This window comes from Magnolia sinica, chromosome 18 (assembly GCF_029962835.1).
Source record: "Magnolia sinica isolate HGM2019 chromosome 18, MsV1, whole genome shotgun sequence".
Classification (NCBI taxonomy): Eukaryota; Viridiplantae; Streptophyta; class Magnoliopsida; order Magnoliales; family Magnoliaceae; genus Magnolia; species Magnolia sinica.
Genome location: NC_080590.1, coordinates 22,735,922 through 22,751,795, shown reverse-complemented (window position 1 = coordinate 22,751,795; position 15,874 = coordinate 22,735,922). Strand labels below are relative to the sequence as shown.

At 38.6% G+C, this 15,874-nt stretch overlaps 1 pseudogene; it reads right to left on the bottom strand.

The window, feature by feature from the left end:
* Positions 1-301: 301 nt before the first annotated feature.
* LOC131232308 (putative ubiquitin carboxyl-terminal hydrolase 11) lies at positions 302-11,968 on the bottom strand (annotated as a pseudogene).
* Between the last annotated feature and the right edge of the window lie 3,906 nt (positions 11,969-15,874).

Sequence of the window (15,874 nt, the reverse complement as noted above, 5' to 3'; positions counted from 1 at the left end):
TACTTATGAGTCACACTTGTTTCCTAAGACTATTAAATGTTCTTGGTGACCCCAGATTAATTTACATTCATCTATTAAATGTGGACCATTAATTATTTCCCGTTTTGCTCATCCAAATGCATCCATCATCAGTGGAATGCAATGAAAATGTGATGAAAGTTTTTTCTTAACAATAAAAAAATAAAAAAATATTTTAGAGTAAAAATGCAAGGACTAAAGAGAAGCACTTTATCCTGTTAGTAATGGGAAAGAGGATTCACTGTATTCGAATTGAGGAAGAAGGTGTCAGGGCAATAAGCATTCAGATGCGGAAGGTTGAAGATGCCACAAGTCTGTCACTCATGCCATGCAAACTCACCTGAGCATATAATTGGAAACGAAAGTATTACTGTCTGTTTGGGTAGGGCGCCACATAACTGGGATTAAATGTAATCCCGATATTGGCGGGCCTCTTGCCCTCGACGTTGATTTGGCAGCACCTAAAGCTGCACTTTCCTCCACATAATTGTAATCAATGGCATTTACAGTTTTTCTCTTAAACTCTAATGAGAAATTCTCCAGTGCTCTCAAACCATTACTGCACCTAGCATTGGTTTACCTGGACAGTCCAATCAATCTATCAATCTGAACTGTCCAATTAAGTCCATGATTCAATCTATCCTTCATTTGGAGTATTTTTTATTATTATTTTTTTTTCTGTAGCCATCCTTTTCCAATACATGGATGGGACTGTTAGGAATGCCTAACAAAAGTGATTCTTTTTTATCATGACTAGTCCATCATGGGTCATAGCAAATAGATGGATTAAATGGATGACTGGACCTATTTTTGTGAAAATGGTCCTGACCGCACATACTAAATGACGTTCATCAGATAGATAACGTTTCTTAAATCAGAATGATATTTGCATCCTAGCCCATCAAACGTGCCCTGGTCATGATGAATAGTATAGATCAATGGATTGGATTGTCTAAGTGTTCCAAAGCAACTAAGAGCACTATAACTTGTAATGCTCTGAGAGCCCTTCTCAACTCAAATAATTGAGTTTATGTGGAGGAACAATCAATTAAATAGATAATTTTTTTGCAAATTTTTATTTTTTATTTTTTATTTAAAAAAAACACATCGCTCAAGCACAACTTCTACTTATGGTTTTATATAAAAAAGAATTACTGGCGGAAACAAACTAAAGCATGTTTGACTGGTTGGACCAAATTGTCCACAAAATATAGGTTGATATTCAGTTACTACCATTTCAAAATTTTCATACTAACAAGAATTTTTTCTTTATAAGGTGCAGATTGGCTGCACTAAAATTTGAAGCAAATTGGATTCTAATTCCAAAACAATCTCCGGTTATACATCCTAGGTAGTGGACAGTACAATCAATCATCACCTGCTACACCAGTGGCATGTCACAAAATATTCATAGTGCTGCAAAGTTAGTCTGATGCTGATATTCAGCATGCTGTAAAGTTAGTGTGTTGTTAAGTCGTAAAAAGGGGTAGAATGCCAAGTGCTACTCTTCATAATCAGTCGAGATGGTACGCCCACTGCAGTCGCCACTTCTTCAATTTTTACTCGACGGCAGAACAATACATAAGTTGGGGAGGACTTGATATCATTCTCATTGATGGGAGTAACACAATGGTCATTGAAATGATACCATCTATCCTCTTCTATTATCTTCATTCCATATAGAAATTCAGGTGATTTATGTAAACAAAGAGAAAACGATGAAGGTTTTGAGGAAAATGATTCTCCTTTGCTTTTCTGTATATTTGAGACAACCCTGAAGGGTTGAGTATATAGAGCTTTGCAACAACTATACAAGGTAAAATGATAAATATAAAATATTTTATTTATACATCGTCTATCTATAGAATCGGCTATACAAGGCATGTGGCCTATCTAACATCCCCCCTCAAACTAATGCTGGTCATCGACAAGTAATAGCTTGCTAACTAGAAATGAGTGTCGTGCAGAAGTGAGGGACTTCGTGAGAATGTCTACAATCTAATCATGGGATGCGACATGTGGTAGCGAAATGAGCTGAGATTGAAACTTCTCGCGGATGAAGTGACAGTCAACTTTAATATGCTTTGTCCGTTCATGGAAAACCGGATTAGAGGCAATCTGAATGACACTTAGATTATCTACATGGAGTGGAGTAGGATCTTGTAGATGAACACCCAAGTCAGAAAGAAGTCCACGTAACCAGATAATCTCACTACAAGCAGCTGACATTGCTCTATACTCGGCTTCCGTGCTTGATTTGGAAACAGTGACCTACTTCTTACACTTCCAAGAGATGAGAAAAGTGCCGAGAAAAACACAGTAGCCAGTGGTAGATCTTCGTGTGAGAGTACAACCAGCCCAGTCAACATCTGAATAAGCACGAAGGTCCGGAGGGGCCGTGGAGGAGAAGAACAAATATCGATACAGGGTTCCATGTAGGTACCGTAAGATGCACAATACTGTAGTCATATGAAGAGTTTGAGGAGCAGAAACAAATTAGCTGACAACTTGGACCGCGTAGGCAATATCAGGGCGAGTCATTGTTAAGTAAACCAGAGTCCCAACCAAACGGCGGTATAATGTAGGTTCCGCAAGGAGTTCACCATCCTTATGGCCATATTGAACGTTAAGTTCCAAGGGAGTCTGAACTGTCTTTTGATCTGTTAATGAGGCCAAGGCGAGAAGATCCTTGGTATATTTATGCTGGCTGACTAGGATTCCACGTATAGAACGCGAAAATTCAAGTCCAAGAAAGTATGTCAGATGTCCCAGGTCCTTCATCTTGAAGGATGACTTCAGAACTTCCTTTAATGCCGAGATGCGAGTATCATCGCTGCCAGTCAGAAGTAGGTCATCAACATATACGAGAACAATGACGATTCCATGCTTAGTGGTGCGCAAGAATAATGATGGATCATGACCACTTTGAGTAAAGTCAGCTCCTGTAACAACATCATGAAATCATTGGAACCATGCTCGAGGGGCTTGTTTGAGACCGTATAGAGCTTTCTTCAGGCTACAGACTTTATTGACAAGGATTAAAGATCCAGGAGGAGGTTTCAAATATACCGTTTCTTGGAGGTCTCCATGAAGAAAAGCATTTTTCACGTCCATCCGAGTGAGTGGCCAAGAGCGAACTGATGATATTGCCAGAAGAGTGCGAACAATTTTCATCTTGGCAACAGGAGCGAATGTCTCATCATAATCAATTTTGTATTCCTGTTTGTATCCCTGAGCGACAAGCCGAGCTTTGTATCGATCCAATGATCCGTCAGACTTGAGCTTCACAGAATAAATCCATTTACTATCAATTAATTGTTGGTCAGAAGGTCGAGTAACAATGTCCCACGTATGGTTATCATCTAATGCTACAAGTTCTTCTGCCATAACCTTCTTCCAACAATCATGACTGGCTGCCTGATGGTATGAAGTAGGAATAGATACAGTATCCAGGGTAGTATTCATGGCAGACGGAGTATATTAAGCGATCAGGCTATCGATGTATATGAGTGGAATGACGTACCAAGATAGGATATGGATCGGTTACGTGTACAGTAGGGAGAGTCGCAGGAGATGAATCTGTACGTGGTCGTCGTGAATAAACCTGCAATGGGCAAGAAGGTGTACTCGAGGCAACCGGAATGTCAGGAAAAATAGTAAGTCTAGGAGAGTCTGGTGTGGGCGAAGAAGGAACAGATGAACGAAAGGCAATATGCTCAAGAAAAACAACATGTCGTGATACCCGTACACGACGAGAGACCGGATCATAGCAACGAAAACTCTTATGAGTTTCTCAAAATCCCAAGCTTATTACGTTCACGTGATGCCAGATGAACATAATATACACAACCAAAAACACGAAATGTGGAATATGTAGGAGGTGAACTGGTGAGAACAAAGTAGGAAAAGTTACTATTTAGGACTGTGGTTGGCAACCGATTAATCAAGTAAACTGAATGCATCATAGCTTTCGCCCAGAAGGAACGAGGAACACTCATAGCTGTCATTAAGGTATTGGCAATTTAAATAATATGATGATTTTTTCGTTCAGCCACCCCATTCTGTTGTGGAGTATCAGAACAGGTGGTCTAATGAGTAATCCCATGACCCTGAAGATATGTACAAAAATTTGTGGAGAGATACTCTCCACCTGAGTCAGAGCGAAGAGTTTGAATTTTTACTCGAAATTGAGTGTCCATCATAGAATGAAATATTTTGAATTTTTCAAAAACCTGTGACTTAGAGTGCAGAAAGTAAATCCAGGCGTAACAGGTGAAATCATCAATGAATATAACATAATATCGCAGTCCAGAGAGAGACATAATTGGGGAAGGGCCCTAGACATCCGTATGCACCAGTTCAAACATATATGATGATTTTGTAGTACTTAGAGAAAAAGGGAATACACTTACTTTTTAAAAGGCAACAGGAAGAACAAGAATAATCCAAATTACTTTTATTAAGAGAAATATTCCCTAACATGCCAGAAGAAAAGAGCTGAATCAAACGATCAGAATGTGGATGACCCAGGCCAAAGTGCCTGAGTTTCCACATTTTATTTGCCAAACGAATATCCGAGGAAGAGGGAGAGAATAAACAATGAGCTGGAGTAACGAATGGGTGAAAGTCTAGCACGTACAAACATCCATGCTGCCTGCCCTTTCCAAGTACCTTCCCCGTTGCCAGATCCTGCACAAAACAATAATTTGGAAGAAATATGACTAAGTAGTTATTGGATGTAAGTTGACCAACAAAAACTAAATTTGAGGAGAGTTTAGGAACATGAAGAAATCACGAAGGGTAAACTGGTGATGGTCAGAAGGAGAGAAAGTTAATGAACCAACGGACTGAATGGGTAGTTTAATGCCATCCGCAGTAGAAATAGTCTGATTGCCAATATAGGGACGAATATCACGAAGATGTGATACATCACCAGTCATATAATTAGAAGCACTGGAATCGAAGAACTATGGAGAAGATGAGGTTATACCTAATATACCGGCCGAAGAAAGGGCCTGCACGATCTGCTGGAGCATCGCAGGAGTCAAAGGTAAGGAAAGACCTTCAAAAGAACTAGTGGATGCAGTATCACTAACAGAAGGCTCGGAAGAAGTAGCAGAAAGAGCACGACCTTGGCCACGACCTCAACCACCACGTCCACGGCCGAATGAGGATCCATAAGCACGTGAACGACAATCCTGAATACCATGACTAGTCCTTCGACAATAAACACGCCAATCTTTGTACTGAGCAACGACATGTCTCACTTTGTTAGAGCCACGACAAGTTAAAGGAGTGGAACCACGGTTGGGTGCAGATATGGATACAACAAGTGCTAGGTCAGATGGTCCCTGAGATGTCCCTTGAGAGAGGACCTGCGATCGTTGTTCCTCAGCTAATAAATCATTAATAACCGAATTCATTGAAGGAGTTGGGTATGGTTTAGGAGAGCTGCCCTACAATGCTCAAATTTCAGACGCAGTTTCATAAGAAAGTGTCTAACTTGCGCACTATCGCACATTGTGTGGAATATTTTAAAGTCATTTGGGAATTCTGGATCCATCATAGCCATCTTTGTCCAAATTGTAACCATTGTAGAGTAGAAAGTTTGAATACTTTTGTCACCTTGAGTAAGGTGAACTAGATCTTGTTCCAAGCGGTATAACCTAGCCGCATTACTCAGTTGATATATTGTCTGGAGATGCTCCCACATAGCCTTAGCAGTGCGATGTGGCGTGAGGCCAACAACTATTGATCGATCAACCGAATCAAGAATCCAAGTAATAATCCGTCCATTTTTCATTTCTCAATCAGCCATTCTGTCGGCATTGGTGGAAGCGGGGACAGTAACAGATCCATCAATTAGTCCCCACAAACTACGACCCTTGAGAAAACTCTGAAAGTGGATGACTCATAGATTGTAGTTAGTGCCATCAAAACTGCATCGTGGGGCCTCTGTACGGGAGTCTTTATCCATAGATAGGAAGAGATAAGAACAATGCTAAAGAAGAAAGTACCTTGCAGCCACAGATCAGAATAGCAACCAGTAAAAGACAGAGACAACAGATAGCAACAGATAGCAATAGTTAGCAACAGTTCAACAGACAGAGATAGCAGGACGTGCAACAGTAGGTGCAACAGGAGGTGCTACATGAGGGATTGGATGCAGCAGGGATGTACGCAGGGACGTGCTTAGGGATGTGCGTGCGCAGGGACGTGCGCAGGTGCATGCACAGGGTCGTGCACAGGGGCGTACGGATAGGCCTGGGCAAGATCGGACGTGCCTAGGGAGGGCCGGATCTGACAGAGGAGGAGCCGGATCTGACAGGGGAGGGCCAGATCTGACAGACGGTAGTGCCGGTGATGAAGAAGATGCCGGATTAGGATCGGTATTGCTTTGATACCATGTAAACAAAGAGAAAATGATGAAGGCTTTGAGGAAAATGATTCTCTTTTGCTTTTCTGTGTATTTTAGACAACCCTCAAGGGTTGAATATATAGAGCTTTACAACGACTATACAAGGTAAAATGATAAATACAAAATCTTCTATTTATACATCGTCTATCTATAGAATCGGCTATACAAGGCATGTGGCCTGTCTAACAGTTTATAAGTAAATTTACATGCACTAAAACAACAATGCAGGTGTAGTAAAAAAAATTCAAATGAATATGCAATTCACTTTGATATACGGCTGTCAATGGACCTGGCCTGGCAGGCACATTGCAAAAAGGCCCAACTCAGGCTTAAGTTGGGGTTCAATGGAAAAGTTATAAAAACAAATCCCAGGCCCTGCTTGTTTGCTTGACATGCTACGAATGTTGGGCCAAGGCTGACGACCCTTCCCAGCCTATTGACAGTGCAACGGAATGTAATTTGAAACCAGAGATAACATAGCGGTCAGGAATCAATATTGTTTGATGGTAACATAGTGGATGCAACAGTTTGTCATAACTGTCAAGCATTTGCTTGGACCAATAAACTGTATGATGCATTTTCTGCCCATGTTTTGGTGATCTAAATTATTCATATGTCAGTGGATGGCTGATACCAGAGAATCCCAATCAGATGTGATGCTAAATTTTCATTAGATGGTTGAGATCACCTGAGGAGATATTGAGGCATGGCCCGCCCCATGATAGGACTCAAGAGAATAACGATTTAGGTTACCGAAAGATGGGCCTCACTTATATCATTGCTAGGTTGAATGCAGAGTGACAAACAAACTTCCCCAAATTTCAAAAAGAAAAAACCACAAGTAAACTTGGCTTATAACTCTTTACATTTGAATAAGCAGCATAGTGACCACCTCCACCCAGACATTCATAATGGTTGTTCACAGCATAGAGATCGTATGTATGAGATTGAGCACCCTTGTGTTTTGCATAGCTACTCAAAACAAGGTTAGTAATAGTGAAGTCAACAAAGGCGTTGAGTTTGCCTTGGTTGTCAGCAAATCGCTTCAGGTGACCAAAAGAATATCTGGCAGCCTCCACAAGTCTAGATTCTTAATGGCTTTCCTACATTCCTTACAGGTAGGGAAATACCTGTATTACCATAACAAAATACGAGAATGAGTAAGAACACATAATTCTGTGTTCAGATGTAACGCAAGTTGTAGCTGGAATGGATGTTTAGCATAATAGATGACCATCCTTATTGATGTGCATTGGGTCATAGCATAAAACCAGAACAAGTTAAGCACAATATGTTGTCTTTTCTGACTCAAATTAGTATCTATTGTGCTTCAGGTCTTACCTGAAATGCAGTGGATATTCATTTGTATAGAGAAAAAACTAATACCCATAAGAGACCAAAATGAATTGGGCACATTGAAGTTTAAAGTAAATTTGTTACTAATCACATATTAGTCTCTTCCAGAGGTTCCTCCTCCAAGAATGCTTTGACACATGAAAACAAGGAAATCATTTCTGTCTCCTTGTCAACATTGGGTGGATTCCTAAGAAATGTGGCGTCGTACAAGCGAAATTCTCAGTCGGACCAATCCAACAAAATGGATATGTTAGTACTAGTATGCAATATAAAGTGTGGGTAGATTTTGAAATAGGATGGAGCCTATCATCGTAAGCAATAAACCAAAGTTGCAAGAACTCCCCATTTTCAATAGGATCGATACAATCATACTTGGCAATTGATCTATCGACATCACCAATTGCTGACTGCAATTGATTTTCCTTGATAGTTTCAGCTTGACTTGAAGGAAAAGATTCTTTTTTCGCAATAGTGGTGCAAGCAAGGAACTTACTGCAACTTGAATATCAACTCCAGTTTGCTTGCCCTCTGCTAAATAGGTTACGAGTGGTATTCCATGAAGAAATCTAATGTATTGTGTTTTGTATTTGAAATAGGCAGTGTGTGTAAGACAAATCAAACTATTAGTAAAAGGCAACAAACATATGATCTTACAAAAAAAAAAACAATCCATGTGAAATCAAAATCAATTAAATCACTTGAAAGATTGCCTTGGATATTTCTCATAATAAAAATCTAAGAGCATGGTAACAGAGAACGGAAATGTTGGGAAGTCCTTACTATATGAGGGTAAGTTTGGATGTCCCCATATTCATTGCCCAAACAGATTGTGGTGGATGGATGTAATCGCAACAAGGCTGCACTTTTTTCTAATATAAACAACTACTTATTTTCCAATTTATTTATTGTTAAAGGTACATTTAGTTGCACCAAATATCATGAAATTTCATGACTAATCAGTCTAATTCGCTGCAACCAAATACAGCCCAAACCTAGTCAAACTTGACAAGACTAAGCCAAGCCAATGGGTTGAGTCATGTGATTCTTGACTCAATGGTCAACCAACACAATCCGAGTTTCTGGCTTAAAAAGATGATACACATATTTTGGGAGGGGACTTGATAACTGAAGTTATGTCCCTTGATGGTGGAATGGCAGAAAAGGATTCATGTAGTCGACCCCAATTTGTTGGGATAAGGCTTAGATGATTATCATGATGATATTTGATAGGGGACTATTTCCGACAACCAATTGTACACTACAACCTTTCTTTTAGAAATTTGATTTCTAACTATCCAGATTTTCAAAGGAAACCACATGTGAAACTGGTTGTAGGTGCTTAGTTATGTGTTTGATGTATGGGAAATGATATTTGATTGTCACGTGGATAGTCAATTGTTAGTTTGGACTGCCTATTCGGAAGGCCCCTGTATAGATGGGCCACAATTCAAAACCGGGCCTATTAGAAAACCTAGCCATCCAAACAGAATACAGAAAGGGTGGGTAAGAAAGGGCTAGCATGGAAAGGATAATACAATCACGTTGAATAACAAGCAATCCTAAATGGGACCGCCGGGTGGACAAACTGGATTAACTATTGGACTATAAACGTGTCCAATAATGTAAGTTCCACTGTAGCATGAATACATGATGCATATAAATAGCAACAGATAATGGAAGGCACCTACAAATAAATAAAGTGAACTCTTGAGGACTAAGCTGATTGTAATTCTAAAGACCATTGAGAAAGAATTGTTAACTAAATATCCAAGATTTTTGACTTACCTTTCTGTCATTCTGTACACTATCTCTATTCTTGGCAATTTATTGTATTGTACAGGAAGTTTATATGATACAAGTAAATGATCGTCCTCAATTGTGAATAATGGTTGAATAGGATAATCTACGTACTCACATATTTGATGATTAAAGACCTGCAGGTAGAAGTTTACTTGCCAATTAAAACATGTAGGATGAGTGGATCATACCCTAAATTAAAAAATTGCAGAAGAATAAACTGAGAATGGAAGTTTTATATTTGAAAGCAACATAGTTTCATCCGTATTCAATATTGAGGGCTGAGTAAGATATTTGAGGAAACCATTTTTTGGCACAGTTATAGAAATATGCTTAAGGACACAACTTCCATCACCATGAAATATGGTAATTGTCATAGTCTGTGTCTTTTGAAGGTAATGGCAGTGACAAGCGCATGTAGGGATTAAAGGTGGCATTTTGAGGTAATGCAAAGACTTTGAAGGTATTGGCAGTGCCAAGTGCGTGAGGGGATCAAAAGTTACCGAGACGTGACTACATGCTGAGCATTCCAATGTCGACTTGTATTGACCCTAAGAATTTGTCAGCCAGTTAGTCTTCTCAAAGGCCCAGAACAAGATCTAGTATTTATCATGCATTTCCAATTAGATATTAAGAAATGCAAATGTGAATGTGAATAAGACCAAAATAGAAGATTGCCTGATATTAGAATCCCAACAAATCTGATGTTCTAAAATGAACGAAACTCCGAAAATTTACACATTTGTAATATTCCTATAGCAAGCCTGAATAATTCAGAAAATATGAGTGTTCTTTCTTAAGAAAAATGTCATATGAGAGGCATTCATGGAATTTCAATCAAGTCTTTAAGATCAAGTGGTGTAGGACGTTGCAAAACAAGAATGAATAATCAGTACAACATTTCAGGACACTTCCATTATCAAGTGTTGAATAGCTTAGATATGAGTAAAAACAAGCTATTATCAAGCCACTTAGTGCCTATTTAGATTGGTGCAATCCTCTTTCCTAATATGGAAAAGGGATCATTTTCCTCGGATGTGAGGTTTTCACTTTGCGTTTTTCTTTTAAATCGATTCGATTTCCACTTCCTCATTTTTCCTTTCAAAATGTTCCATTTCCAAAGAAGAAGGAAAAAACTAATAAATGGAGATTCCACGTTTTTTGAGAGAGAACTCTCACTTTTTGACCACCTATCCACATTTCCATGGAAATCATAAATGCTAAAATAAATAGGTTATTTATGATTCTTTTCCAAATCTACTTTTTGGGTCCACAAATCCAATCAGGCCCTTAGAGAAGTTCAGCTAAAGATGTGAATGGATGATAGAGACTAAACAATTTATCAACAAAGTACAATAAGAACAGTTATTAACAGAAACCTGTGGCCTCAAATTCTCCCTAAATGAAATAAAATAAAATAAAAACAACTTGGATTTTGTATCTATAAATTTATCTACTCATACAAATTCAAAGGGTTTCTTTTTCACAGGAAAATATGTTTCTTTCATTGAATTATGATGGGTGCCAGAAGCAATAGACCAACGCTAACTTGTCATATATCTGGTTCCCCATCCAAAACTGCAATGAATTAACATTCATTCAAATATTATTGTACCCAGTTTTAGGTGGGGGGAATACTCTACAGGGCAGGCTAGAGCTGGCCTGTGGCCTGAAGGAACCTCAGTTACAGTGATAATAAATTTTACTGAACTTGCCCTAGCACAGAGGATTCATAACCAAACAAGGTGAATGAAAATAAATAAACACTCTCTTAAAATAAATTAAACACAGAAAACAAGATTCTGCAAAATCAATTATCGACTACCACAAAATAATTATTAGCTACCATAAAAGAACATTACAGTTTTTCATAGCACAAAAAATATTTGCAAATAAAATTCACTTGTCTCATAAATTTCACATGACCTGCTGAAGCACTCATGAGATGTGTGTGGAATACAACACAAATGCTTTTTTTTTTTTTCCTCTCATTCTGTCCTTTGCTTTTGGTAAACAAAAAGCAAGAGAAAGTTTGACCAATCACTTGGCAAACATCCACAATTATAGAATCATTTCTCGCCTTGTGATTTTGCCAAAACTCATCTGCAACTTACTCGTTAGGGCAGCCATTCACATCTTTAATTTCAGCATAAGGCTTGTCTTTAACATGATTCAAATCTTCATGCAGGCCATCCGGTAAAAAAGCAAGTTCCTGACAATAGAAAAATTTTATTATGTAAAAACAAATAATGCAAGTAAATGTCGGAATAATAAACACCAATTGTCGCTCTTAATGCCTTTCTAAGTATGCTAGACAATACTTAACAACAACTAATAACCTACCAAAATGCAAATTCTTAGGCCAATGGCTTTCTGCATTTTCATGAACTATATTAGTAAGCAGAGGAAAGGAGAAAAAAAAGCCGGGTAAAACAGAAAGGTTGATGTCTCATAATTTTATAATAATTATTATTATTATTTTGCAAATATACCATTTAAAAGCCAACCTAATACTGATTCTGTTGCATAATATGAATTTTTATATTTTAGAAGCTTTGTGTGTTTGTCATCTCACAACCATTATGACAGTATATATTTCAAGCGTTTAGGCATCACTATCTTGGTCATAATTTTTTATGCAAGACAATTAACCACTTGCTCTAAAAGCTCGAACTTGTAGAGCATGGAGAATCAGTCCCTTTATCTCATAGCCCAGGCCCCACATCGCATGGGTTAGGACCTCAGCCAAACCCCCCTCTTGGGCCCCACTTCACAAGGGTTCCGCTTCACACAAGCCACCCACTTTACATGGATGGGGCCCACTTCACACGGGCCTCCCACCCCGAGTGTGCCTTTACATCCCACAGGCAACCCCACTCAACCCTGGTGTGAAAATGCCCCTGCATTAATTTTGTTTGTTGTTCCCGGTTTGTGGTTTTCTATGTGCTCAATGACATCATGAAGAAAGCCTATCTCACAAATTGTTTTTCTCAAATTGGATAGGTCTTTGATGGTATGGCATGCATTTGGTAGCTATTGTCTGAATTCTAAAAAACACTAAATCAATTTTAAACTATCAAGATTTTTTAATGAAAAAATAAAGTGCATAATTCACGTTATAAATTTACTCGGTTGACTTTTCGTCCATTTACCTCAGCTGTGCCGTAGAAGTGAATGTTTATATCTTAGGGCCTTGTTTGGATTAGCCATTACAACCATAATGTGTTGTGAGTAGGTAATGATTATCATTACCACCATAGTTGGAAGTAAAACGGGGTATTCACCATATTTTACACCACTCTCGCAAGTCCACTTCCGACCATGGATATGTATGTAAACAACTAGTATGGTTGGATACACGTCGATGTCAATATGTGTTATACCACATTGTCCATCCATTTTGCAATAATTTTTTAGGGCATGACCCCCAAAAATGAGATAGATCCAAAGCTTAAGTGGACCGCACCACAAAAAGTAGTGGGGACAATGATGCCCACCACTGAAACCTTCTTAGGGCCCACCATGGTGTTTATTTGTCATCCAACCTGTTCATAAGGTCACATAGACCTGGATGAAGAGAAACACGAATATTAGCTTGATCTAACACTTCTGTGGACCCCAAGAAATTTTCAATGGTAGGTGTTCAATCCTCACTGCTTTATGTGGTGTGGCCCACTTGAGCTTTGGATATGCCTCATTTTCGGGCTCATTCTATAAAAAACTAAGCATCTAGAGCAGCTGGAGCAATGGATGACAGAGCGAATAACGGAGCAAATGACGGCACGAATGAGAGATACTATGAACTCATTGGCAGCTGCCCTAACTTCGGGCAATGTACTAAATGTAGAGGCTATTCTACGTGAATCAAGAACTACGTTTGCACAGGCTGCCTTAGTATCCACTCCTAGGGATATACCTGAGGCTGAGGGACCTCAGTAGAAGGGGCTGAAGAATCAATAGGTGGTTTTTTGCTGGGATTCATTTATGTGTGATCCTTTACATACATATTAATGTTTTGTTATATTTCACTAGCCATTTATTAATTACTATTCAAATGTTTTCTTGTGCACTTAATAGCCATGCTTAATTTGTTGCTAGCTATGGGTTATGTGATCCCTTCACTTTTGGTAGTTCACCATCATTGAATAGTTGGTCCTTTCTTTTTCAGGTCAAGTCATATTTATGTGTCTGACATGCAAAAGAATCCAAGAGCTCCTGATTTGCATAAAGTTGTTGAGATAGTAGAAATTCTCTCCTTTTCTGTAGCAAGTGATCATGGAGTCAAAGCACAAGGTGATGGATGGTTACAATGGCTTTAATTGAAGGAGAGAATTTTGCGTATGTAGATTCAGATTCAGACCTGATCTGGTTTTCACATGCAATGGCAAAACTAGAACAGGCTCTGTCAAGCTTCAAACTCACAATCCTCAATGGAATGGTAACATTCTAAACTACTTGCTTACTTTTGTTTAGACACTTGGGTATTTAAGATGATTGGTCTACCTTGTGATCATTGCTTTTAAGTGAATTCATGTGCAGAAATACTGGAGTTTGATGCAATGGAAGAGCCGCCATCTATCTTGGATATGGAAGCTTTTGATTTTGATGGTCCATTTGATCCGGCTGACTCTCTTTTGCATGCTGAGATCAATTTTCTAAAACATACATCTGTATAATTGGAAGATATACGGGTTCCCCTTGAAGGCAAATTGGCGCGAGTATCTTAAACCAAGCTACACTTGCAAATTTTCCTAAACAATAGTAAATGAGTTGGAACTATTGGAGAGTACTCAATGAAGATGGAGAACTAAGTTGGAAAGAAGGTAAATGGATCATAATTACCATGGTGTTCCCATACATTCTTCTATTGTTTTTTTCATGCTTCAACCATTTTAAAATAGCATGGGTGAATTTGTTTCTAATTCTTTTATGTATATGTTTGAGTTTCCCTCCATTTGTAAAAATGTTATGCAATTCCCAGCACTTGTTGGATTGCATATGTTGTAAAATAGTATGGCTTCTTCTTTCTTTTTCTCATCATCTTTGTAGTAATGAATAAGGAAATGTGAATTGGATGCAGGAAGAGGAACCAATCAATTTTCTGAGAAAGAACAACAAGGAGTCTTACAACATCCGTAGAGGAGGTATCCTTACAATTCCTGCGGTGACTATTGTCTTCTTGATCAATAGAGAAAGCGACGAGAAGCTGTTTGTTGCCAAACTTCTCCTGCAGGTGTCTACACCTGGTTGCTACAGGGTAAAAACAAACACTTTTTCCTCCACCACTCGTGGATGGTTTGAATCCTGCAAGCATGCTACAAGTTGGCATGTGTAAAAGTGGGCAGAAAAAGATGCCTTCAAAATGATTTTGGTGGGAAATGTGAGAGAGTTGTGTTCCAAACAGCTAAAGTTGTGCGGCATATACCATTTTGAATGATAAATGAATGTCACCCAAGCTGCTGTTAGGTTTGTTTAATTGATTTGGAGTGAGAGCCTTGACTATACTCTGTGCAAAATGCAAAGTCCCTTTATATGTAGTCCGTGCCTTTCCTTGTTTTCCCATTTCTATAAAAATAAAAATAAAAAATCCCATCAATGAAATTATGTGTCCACTATTTAAGAGGTCCTGCTAGGGACGATAGATACTGGGCTTTTATTGGATCTATATCCTGAGGAATCCTCTAAATATAAATGTTTGTTTTGGGGAATCCTGATGCAGGTTGTAGAGACTCTCAGCAAAAACCGTGGGGACAACGTGCATCTCCAGATCATCAAACGTGATATCTTGCATGAAATGGTGAAGATAGTGAAGAAAAAGGTTGGCTATTTTCTCCCTGCTTTGATCAAAATTATCTCTTACATCCACTTATGAAAAAAATGAAAAGAAAAGGAAATCATATCATGTTAATGTGCCTCTTATTTGACCTCAATCTCTATAGTTGATTTCTCCAAATTTGCACTCTACAGCCAGACTTAAATGTGAGGGAAAAGATATTGATTCTCGTAGATACATCGCAAGAGGCCTTACTATGCTGCATATAATGAACCGAAGGTGCAAATCTTAACTATGATTCAATCTCACATGCTTCATTTTCCAATTATTCAAAATTTCTTCTTTTCTATTTCTGAACCTGTCTTGTTAGTGGACAGTGAAGGATGTTTGTCATGTTGCCATATGAGTTGTGTGGAATTTAAATTGCCTATTGTGATGAAATTTTCTGGGATGTCCTCCCAGCTTCCCATAAAATGATGAAGAATTACATGGTCCTTAGCATAAGCTAGTGC